At 37.9% G+C, this 10497-nt stretch overlaps 1 long non-coding RNA gene across 4 annotated transcripts; it reads right to left on the bottom strand.

The window, feature by feature from the left end:
- Window positions 1–347: 347 nt before the first annotated feature.
- Window positions 348–3770, bottom strand: LOC121502160 (uncharacterized). 4 transcript variants are annotated; one of them, XR_011445775.1, is made up of 4 exons: window positions 1681–3534; window positions 1088–1583; window positions 422–1001; window positions 348–362 (listed from the first exon to the last, which is right to left on the bottom strand). It is a non-coding gene; the product is annotated as an uncharacterized lncRNA (long non-coding RNA). The 4 variants fall into 4 exon arrangements; XR_011445776.1 differs by lacking the exon at window positions 348–362 and having other exon boundaries at window positions 374–1001; window positions 1681–2318; window positions 2466–3770; XR_011445777.1 differs by lacking the exon at window positions 348–362 and having other exon boundaries at window positions 375–1001; window positions 2466–3769.
- Window positions 3771–10497: the final 6727 nt, after the last annotated feature.

Raw genomic sequence — 10497 nt, 5'->3', positions numbered from 1 at the left:
TTATTAACATATTTACATATGTACTTTATCGACTTCACAGAGTTACAATATTCCACATTGATGTGAGTCTCAAAAGCTTTGGACAATATTGGCGAGTATGGCACAATCCAACGATTGTCTACATCAACATTTTGTCCTCTTACCTTCACAACTACCGATCGCCCACTGTCCGCAACTGATCGCCGACGATACAATGGGTATCCATCATTTCCCGTTATGGTTTCAGCAAGCAGGTCTCTTGGGTATCGCTTGGAACACCTACCGTCGACCATACAGGGTGAATTGTAGTTGAAATGTCCGCAAGGTCCATGTATCATGTGTTTGGTAACTGCTGCATGCAATTTTGGGGTCAACTATTTCATCTGGAATTTCAGCTGAAATTATGGAACCAATCTCATCTGGCCTTATTTTGTCCACTAACCAGACTAAAATGTGCGCATGTGGCAATCCACGCTTTTGCCATTCTACAGAGTACATCCAACAACGGACTCGGCCATACACACAATGCTTTATTAAAAAATTCATGAGAGATTTTAATTTTTGTTTAAAAACTCTGGCGGTTATGTCATGTCTATCAATTGGTGTTTGGCTATGTAGTAATTCCTTTTTGATTTCGGACCATTTTGGGTTACATGTGAATGTAACAAATAAGTCTGGGCGGCCATAATGCCTAACATATGACATAGCATCCTGAGCATATTCATGCATGTGGCGTGGGCTTCCTATATAAGTAGCTGGCAAAATTGTCATTCTTCCTACATTATTCACATTGCCATCAGCATTTATAGCATCGCGGAGATGAATGTATTCCTCTGACCGTAGCCGTCGTTGGTTCAAACGGATGTATGTCAATCGTTCAGTCTCAATTTTGACATACATATCAACTGCAAACTGATGAAAAAGTCGTTGACACATCAAAATATGATTTACTTCACCTTGACGGATCATGAGTCTGTATGAATAGAAATTCATAGAACTAACTTTTTTGTTGGTTTCAGCACCTGCAATCAAAAATGATAAATGTTTAAATTGTTACTTCAATGAATTGAATTTAAAAATATTATTTAATCTTGTTCAATTCATTTACCTGTTACTTGATTTACCATTTTGATATTAAAATGGTATCCATCTTCCCCCTGCCAGAAGATCAAAGGATATTGTAGTGCATCATAACTCCTGTGTGTTTCAGATACACGTTTTAAAGCACTATTCCGACGATGAAGCACAATATCTCTAGATTGTAAATTTTCTCCCACAATGACAACAGCCACTTCATCAATGGTAGGTGAATTGAACCTCCTTGTGTGTTCACCGGCAGGTGTTTTGTCAGCTCGAATAATAATGTTATGGCTATCAGATGGCATCCGATCCAATGCTATTTTGAACATGTTTACTAAATTGTTATTCTGATGAAGAAACATTTGTAATTGTTGGACAATGGTTCTCTTCACTGTTGGATTGTGAGCACAACGATTATTAATTTCCGCATCTGAATTGCCCATAAAATAAATTTGTAAAAATTGATGATCTGCATCAGGTAGTGGTAACAGAGTTCCCAGTAAGTGATAAATTTGTCCTTGTATCTGTATAATTTTTAAAAATTTGTCTATTAATTATTTCCGATATATATTTATTTTAGTACAAACTTTAATAATATAAAAAAATATTCTTATACAATACCTTGAAAGTGGGCATGAAATTGTCTTGTATAATATGTGTAGCACCAAATGATGTCATCTGGAAACAGTTGTTATATTTCTGAATGTTGGTCAAAAAGTGCTTAGAATCATTTCCAATCCCAGAAACTAAAGAGCGTAAAGGATCTGGTGGTGGGACCAATTGTGGCAATTTTACTTTGCCTTCAGCACAACATAATCCAGTAGATTCACCAGTGTATTTTAACGCCTTACAATATTTACAAATTGTTTTCATTTCCCCAATTGTTACTGATTTGTCGGCACAATAATCAATTGCCGGATCATAGTGGAATGCAGCTCGTTCAACAATCACAGGAGCACTGCGTCTGCGGATTCGCTCAATTTCATTATGTCTAGCTTGCTGTTGTTGTGTTTGATGTGCACGAACTCGTTGCATTCTAAGCCTATCTCCTACATTGTCACTCACTAAAGAACGCAATTCTGACATAGCAATACGACTATTTTCTTGATCTCTCTGTCTCTGGTCATCAGTGCGGTTAGCACGTGAGGTAGCTCTTCGCACATTTGATTGACTACGACGACCTACGTTAGGTCGTCTTCTCCTCGGCATCGTAAATTGTAATTGAGAAAATTTCCCGTTTATTTAGCAGTAAAGTGTCACTATCACAAAAAAGAGCACATTACTTGGAATGTCACTATCACAAAGGATCACCAAAGTAAAGAAAGTTCTCGCGCACGTAGCCACAAAGATAGAAGGATGCACTCACACTCTGCTGCTTACGTTGTTGAGATTCGATCTTTTCTTACCTTCTTAATGTATTTCAAATGAGAATGAGAATTTAGAGACTCACCACTTATAAACACAAAACAATAATTATGAATGACAAATGACAATAAAAGAAAAGACATTCTGACGAAATGCGATTTATTGAAATAATATATTACAAAATATGTAATACGTGAAGAACCGCTCAACCAATTTGGTGCAAACTCATCAACAAAATAGCCCGAGCAAAGCATAAAGATTTGGTTAAATAAGTACACTAAATTCCATTAGAATCGGTAAAGCCGTTTCGGAGGAGTGCATAAAAAAAGAAGATTCCTCCTTGTTCTGCCGAAACTGCCATGATGTGAAAGATCTTAGCTATCCTATCTCTCAAGTTGAACCAAACTGCATAAGCACACTAAATTTCATGAGAATCGGTAAAGCCGTTTCGGAGGAGTGCATAAAAAAATAAGATTCCTCCTTGTCCTGCCGAAACTGCCATGATGTGAAAGATCTTAGCTATCCTATCTCTCAAGTTGAACCAAACTGCATAAGCACACTAAATTTCATGATAATCGGTAAAGTCGTTTCGGAGGAGTGCATAAAAAAGAAGATTCCTCCTTGTCCTGCCGAAACTGCCATGATTAGCTATCCTATCTCTCAAGTTGAACCAAACTGCATAAGCGCACTAAATTTCATGAGAATCGGTAAAGCCGTTTCGGAGGATTGCATAAAAAAATAAGATTCCTCCTTGTCCTGCCGAAACTGCCATGATGTAAAAGATCTTAGCTATCCTATCTCTCAAGTTGAACCAAACTGCATAAGCACACCCCTGTTATACAGCGGTAATAAATTACAAATTGACTCTCCATTTTATTTAGAAAACGTTTGTATGGGAAATAGAAAAATACTGTTTTGAGGATTTTCCCGGCAATTATTCGAATTTTTCTCACCTTTTATACCTTCCCTAGACCTCCACGAATAATTCAAGACCAAGATAAGATAAATCCGTTCAGCCATTCTCGAGTTTTAGCGAGACTAACGAATAGCAATTGATTTTTATATATATAGACTAGCAGACCCGACCCGCTTTGCTGGGCCCGTACCAATTATAGTTGACCCGGCAAACACTGTTTTGTCATGCATATTATTTGTAGGAAACAATACGGAAACAATGAGCATATTACAGAGTTGTCAGTAAATAAAATATTAAACCTTCAACAGTAATCTTAATATATAAAAATCTCCTGTCACTATGTTTGTTCGCTATAGACTCCTAAACCGCTTCCTCTGCTTGTTCAATAAAATGATACTGGCATCGGGTCGTTACGCGCTCTTCACAATTGCCCATAAAATAAATTTGAAGAAATTTTCGGATTATCATCAGGCATCAATAATCCAATTTTGTGGTACATCTGGCCTTGTATTTTGAATGTAGTTTCAAAATTACGTCCATCGGATGCAAGATCACAAATTTTAGTGGCCCCAAATGACGTCATTTGGAAGCAACTATTAAATTTGCGTATTTTACGCAAAAATAATTTTGAGTCATTTGAATTTCCATCAAGAAGGGATAATAAAGGTTCTGGCGGAGCAAGTAGAGGTTGCAAAACGACTTTTCCTGCTGCGCAGCACATACCGGCAGTTTCATTCCGAAATTTAAACGCCTGACAATATTGACATACTTTGTCCATTCCACCGATAGCAATTTTTGAATGCGCAAAGTAGTTAATATCTGGTGCATATTCAAAAGCAAGACGAACGAATGATGTACGAACTAATGAGCGACTGTTCCGCTGCCTTTGTCGTACTTGTGCTCGTACTATACATATCTATGTTTCTATCTCGAGCCGCCCTGATTCTCGTAATATTCTGCTGCAGACGTTCGCTACGCTGTTCCTGGGATTCTTGTGCACGACCTTCTGCTGTCCTAATTCTTTGAGCTCTATTTCTTGTATTGACTTGTTCTGGCAACTGATGAGCTCTTTCGAAACGTCTGCGTCGTGCCACTCTGCTGCTTACGTTGTTGAGATTCGATCTTTTCGGTGGCATTTTGCTGAAAATAATTATCTTACCTTCTTAATGTATTTCAAATGAGAATTTAGAGACTCACCACTTATAAACGCAAAACAATAATTATGAATGACAAATGACAATAAAAGAAAAGACAATCTGACAAAATGCGATTTATTGAAATAATTTATTACAAAATATGTAATACGTGAAGAACCGCTCAACCAATTTGGTGCAAACTCATCAACAAAATAGCCCGAGCAAAGCATAAAGATTTGGTTAAATAAGCACACTAAATTCCATAAGAATCGGTAAAGCCGTTTCGGAGGAGTGCATAAAAAAGAAAATTCCTCCTTGTTCTGCCGAAACTGCCATAATGTAAAAGTTCTAAGCTATCCTATCTCTCAAGTTGAACCAAACTGCATAAGCGCACTAAATTTCATGAGAATTCGGTAAAGCCGTTTCGGAGGAGTGCATAAAAAAATAAGATTCCTCCTTGTCCTGCCGAAACTGCCATGATGTTAAAGATCTTAGCTATCCTATCTCTCAAGTTGAACCAAACTGCATAAGCACACTAAATTTCATGAGAATCGTAAAGCCGTTTCGGAGGAGTGCATAAAAAAGAAGATTCCTCCTTGTCCTGCCGAAACTGCCATTCTGACTGAAAAGCGACAGACAGGATGGATTGACATATTAGTTGGTTGTCAAATCTAATGTCAAATATTATGATTGCGTTCAGAAATTTACTTAAGATTTATAATTTAACGTTTGTGACAAAACTTAAGATTTATCTTTCGATTTCTATATAGTCTGATTAAAAACAAAAGACAGATTACAACTGAAGTTAGCTAAAATTAATTTTCTCGAAGCTATATGAAGCTGTGAGACTATGCAATTTTGTCGCGTTCGCGATTCACTTTCACTTTTGTTGAGTTTCGGAACGCGATATTAGATCCTCCAACGCGCATGCGAATTTGAACTTTATACAGCGGTAATAAATTACAAATTGACTCTCCATTTTATTTAGAAAACGTTTGTATGGGAAATAGAAAAATACTGTTTTGAGGATTTTCCCGGCAATTATTCGAATTTTTCTCACCTTTTATACCTTCCCTAGACCTCCACGAATAATTCAAGACCAAGATAAGATAAATCCGTTCAGCCATTCTCGAGTTTTAGCGAGACTAACGAACAGCAATTGATTTTTATATATATAGATATGGAAAAAAAAAATCATCAACAATTCATCGATGAATTGATGATGAAATGTTGATTAAAGGCTGATGAAATGTTGATGAATTGTTGATGATTCATCAACAATTCATCGATGAATCATCAACAATTCATCAACATTTCATCAGCCTTTAATCAACATTTCATCATCAATTCATCGATGAAATGATGATGAATTGTTGATGAATTGTTGTTGATGAACGCCTATGACATGCCCATTTTAAATTCATCAACAGTTTGTATGGCCATTCATCGATGAATCATCAACAACACCCCTTCGGCTATTGATGAAACGTTGATGAATGGTACTGCAGGGTATCTTTGGTTCCCCGTTCTCACATCACTAGATCGCACACGCACACACACACACCTACACTCGGAGAGCAGAGAGAGTTATTCACCACGAACAAGTGGCCACGGAGTCAGCGCCGTGCAGGAGCAAGGGAGAGCGAGCATACGATCGAGCGCAAAACAACCCCCGAAAATTGGCACGCGCCAACGAGAGAGAGCGAGAGGGAAGCCGATGCACCGCAATGCAAAAGAATGGAAAATTACCAGCGCGGCCGAAATTTGGCAAAACCGCATGGCATTTTTTCACTTTGGCGGACGGGAGCAAAACGGGCAGACGTGCGAGCGGACATTTTTCTACTTCGAGACTCCGGGACTTTGTCTGCGCGACGGTGCCGGCGGTAAACGAGTGCAAAAATACAATTGACAGTGACAATTATTTCTGGATAACCCGAGATCAGCCAGGAGGCGGTGCTCGACGTAAAATGGACAAGTGCGAGTGACGGCAGTGGAGTTGCGACAAATTGGTGGCCAAGGAGGCACGTGTTGGAGGCAGACGAAGACGTGGCGGAGCATCAGCCACGTGCGTGTGTGTGTGCGGACAACTGAGACGGGTGAGTGATTAGGGTGAACCGCATTCTGGCCAGCGAGACTCACATGCATATAGAAATTTCTCGACGGCCAAGATGCGGTTTCACTTAGAGTAGGCTAGAAAATATGAAAGACAAAAAGTTAACCTCAAACACCTGCAAAGAAAACTTTATAAGTTAAGCCCAGAAATGAAAACTAAAAATTTGAGAATACAAAGGAAAACTAAAATTTGTTAAATAAAACTTGAATATATATCCATTGCAATTGAAAACTAAAACTCCCCTCGCTGTCGCCATGTTATTTTCCCTGACCTACGCCAACCTTTGTCAAACGAGACATGTAGAGGGAAAAGGGGTGGACCCGAACTTCTCAAAACTTCATTGAAATTTACAAATTAAAAATATATTTCGTTCAGCCTCGATCGTTCTTGGGATAAAAATCAGTTGGAAATTTAGAATGAAATATTTTATTACAACATCGAAGTCCGGCAAAAAAGGGTGGACCTTATCTTCGCTGCAAATATAAAATTAAATATTTCTCCGGTTAGTTAACGCAGTGCGGTGGCCACGCGTTTGCGATGAGAGGATTTCAGGCATAGTTTTGCGGGGAACGGCCGAGTTTTCGCCTACACTGGGAGAAATGAAACTCCAAACTTTAATTATAAAATTAAAGTAAATTTTATTAGATACCTAATCGCTTCCACACAGCGACTTTGACACCATTGGCGGCCGCTTTTGGGAGCCATGCGCCGCCCACACTGGAAGGATAATTGCAGAGAAACTTAAATGAGGGAGAAATTAATAAATTCGCGAAAACTCTCTTAAATACAAATTGTCCCCAAATTTAAATATTTGCTCGTAGGGGACGATCCCAAATCACGTTGGCCATGACTCGCGGAATATATTACCACAAAAATGCTTAGATTCTAAGCCATAACTTCTGCCCTAGGAAGCGGTGCTTCCCATAATCGACCCCTCTCTCGGTCTCCCCATAGCGTCTGCTATGGGCCCGGCCCCAAAGCGCGCTTCCGCCGATTATTTCTATTGCAAAGACCGGACAAGCCATTTCTCTGGCTTCGTATCCCGGTAACTGACCACTACCATCTCACGTCAGTTTACCGCACGTCAAATGCCTTTTGTCCAATTTCTTTATAAATTTTTCTGATAAAGAGGACCTGGACGAGACTGAGACCTACCTTAGGACTTCCTTACAGAGATTGTTATAATCTTTGAATGTAATGAATTAATTTTAGTAATTTATAAAAAAAAAGATTTTTATTTTTACAATGAAAATGTAAAGTTTTATTTAAACTATATAAATAGAAGTATAAATGGAATTTAACCATTAAAAGAAAAAAGTTAGCAGCTTTTACTTGATCACCATACTTCCTTAATTGAGGCTATAGCCTACTTATATCATTAACAGTGATACGCCTCTATTTTGGCTTCAATTAAAGAATAAGGGTAGGATTACCTAAGGTTAGGTCGAAACTAACTGCAATTTATCGCTTCATATTCTTTAACAAGGTAGATACTTTTTAAATGCAAATCAAATGTTATAATTAACTACAACCCTGTTAATTTGATCAATTTAGTATACCTTGATATCATTCATGATATAAACCAATTAACAAAATTAAAATAAAAATAATTGAAGTAATTGTTCAAATTAAAATATTAGAATATTTTAAAATAATAACACAGGAATACAAAATTAAACTTTGTGAAATTTCCACGAACCATTTCAAGTTTTCCATGATATTTGGGTGCTCCTGAGTAAAAGTCCCATACAAAATTATATTCCATCACCTACAGGTTCCGCGGTATACCTAAGAATACAAAAAACCGATGTTTGCCGACATTTTGAATTACGTGGCCTATATAATTGGACTTACCTTTATTATTTTCGGTAGGAGCTACTCTCAATACACACGGCACTACTAAAAAATAGTCCCAATCGTGGACCATTGCCCACGTCTTTGGAATTCGACGCCAAAGTTGAAACCTCCCCAAATTTTCAACATTTCTGTGATGAAAAAACAATTCTGAGAATTAAATCTTATATGGAACTAATTTTAATATTCATTGAATCTATTGTTCATTGTATTCTTTAATTTCGGTTTAAAGCGTTTTCATGAGGACATTTTATTGGATTTATTAAACGAATAAAACCGCTTTTTTATTTTCTTCTGTCAAAATTCAAATAAGTCAAGGCAANCTATAGAATGCGAGTAAATATGTATCTTCTATATATATAAAAATGGAGACAAAAAATGTTAGGGATCAAATCACAAGAGAACGGCTGGGCCGATTTGGCTCAATTTTTTTTCAGTTTTTTGTAATTGCCAGAAAAAGGTTATAGCATAAGAAAATTTTGGGAAGTCCTTCCGGAAAGGTCGCTAGCGGCTCAACAGATGGACACACTGTTGTATGTAATATTCTGAAACACCCTACAAAGATCATAGCTGCGTTGAAATTGTGTATCAATGAACTTGGTAAAAAAATATTTAAACAAAAAAATCGAGCTAACGAAGCATTACCAAAGTGAGCTTAAACAATTGGAAGTAATGCCTGCTGTTAGACGATCAAATCTTGGGCGGCGTTCACGCAATGCAATAAATAACCAGAATTTCCGTAATAGTCGGACGCAAGAGGAACGTACAGAAATAAATGCATCGATACGTGCCCAAATGGCACAGCTTCGCGCTGCACAAAGACCACCTCAAGCCCGACAAAATAATAGAGGAAGACGAGCCGCAAATGAAAACTTGAATCGCGCTGCATTCGCATACAATCCTGAAACATCCTACAAGGATCTTACGTGCGTTGTTATTGGTTCATTATCTGTTGTATGTCAGCATTGTAATGCATTGAAGTTGGAAACCCCCGGCTTATGCTGTGCAGGTGGCAAAATTAAATTGCCCGTTTTGGCTCATCCACCAGAGCCTTTGTACTCGCTACTATATGGAAACTCAGCCCAATCAAACAGTTTCCTGAAGCTTGCACAAAAATATAACGGATGCTTTCAAATGACGTCTTTTGGAGCCGAGGTTGTTCAACAATCAGGCTACAATCCAAGTTATAAGGTAATGGCGTCTCTTTATTATCACATTTTTTCAAAATTGCATCCCAACATTCAGATTCAGGGCAAATTCACCACCGAGTGGGCGCTTTGTTACCACCACAAACAAAGATCATAAATTCCTTCAGATCTATTTCAATGGTGATTCGGAAGTTGAACTAAATCACCGCTGTGCAATTTTTACTGCAACTAAACGTGAAATTTATTCAACAATTGCAAATCCTTCTCCATGAGCATAATGAATTGGTCAGATTGTTTAAAACCGCATTGGATATAATGCATTATGACGAACATAAAATCATTATCAGCGCTGACAAAAGACCCACTGGTAGCCATGCAAGACAATTTAATGCTCCCACTATCAATGAAGTCGCAGTGGTGATTGTTGGCGAGAATGTTGAATCACGCGATATTGTTCTTAATGGCCAATTGCAGCGAGTTTATGAGACTCATCGGTCTTATGATGCTCTTCAATACCCGTTGATGTTCTGTCGTGGAGAAGATGGGTATCACTTCAACATAAAGATGGTCAATCCAACGACAGGTTTGTTTAAAAGTCATCACGTCTTTTTAATTCTACACTGAGTTTGAATTCAAATTTTAGGAGAAGAAACGAATAAGAAGGTTAGCTGTATGAATTTTTATGCGTATCGATTGATGATTCGACTTGGATGTTGACAATCATCTGTTAAGATACCGCCGTTTGTTTCAACAGTACTGTGTCGACATGTACGTCAAAGTAGAAACGGAACGTCTCAATTTCATTCGTTTTAATCAGTCGAAGTTGGGGCGAGATAAAGTTCGCCGGGAAGAATAAGGACGTAGATAGTTTGAATTTCCTTACTTAAAGTCAAATCGCTGGAGAAC

Source organism: Drosophila kikkawai, unplaced genomic scaffold (assembly GCF_030179895.1).
Source record: "Drosophila kikkawai strain 14028-0561.14 unplaced genomic scaffold, DkikHiC1v2 scaffold_188, whole genome shotgun sequence".
Classification (NCBI taxonomy): domain Eukaryota; kingdom Metazoa; phylum Arthropoda; class Insecta; order Diptera; family Drosophilidae; genus Drosophila; species Drosophila kikkawai.
Note: the sequence above shows the minus strand (reverse complement) of the source record. Positions and strands in the feature narration are given on the sequence as shown.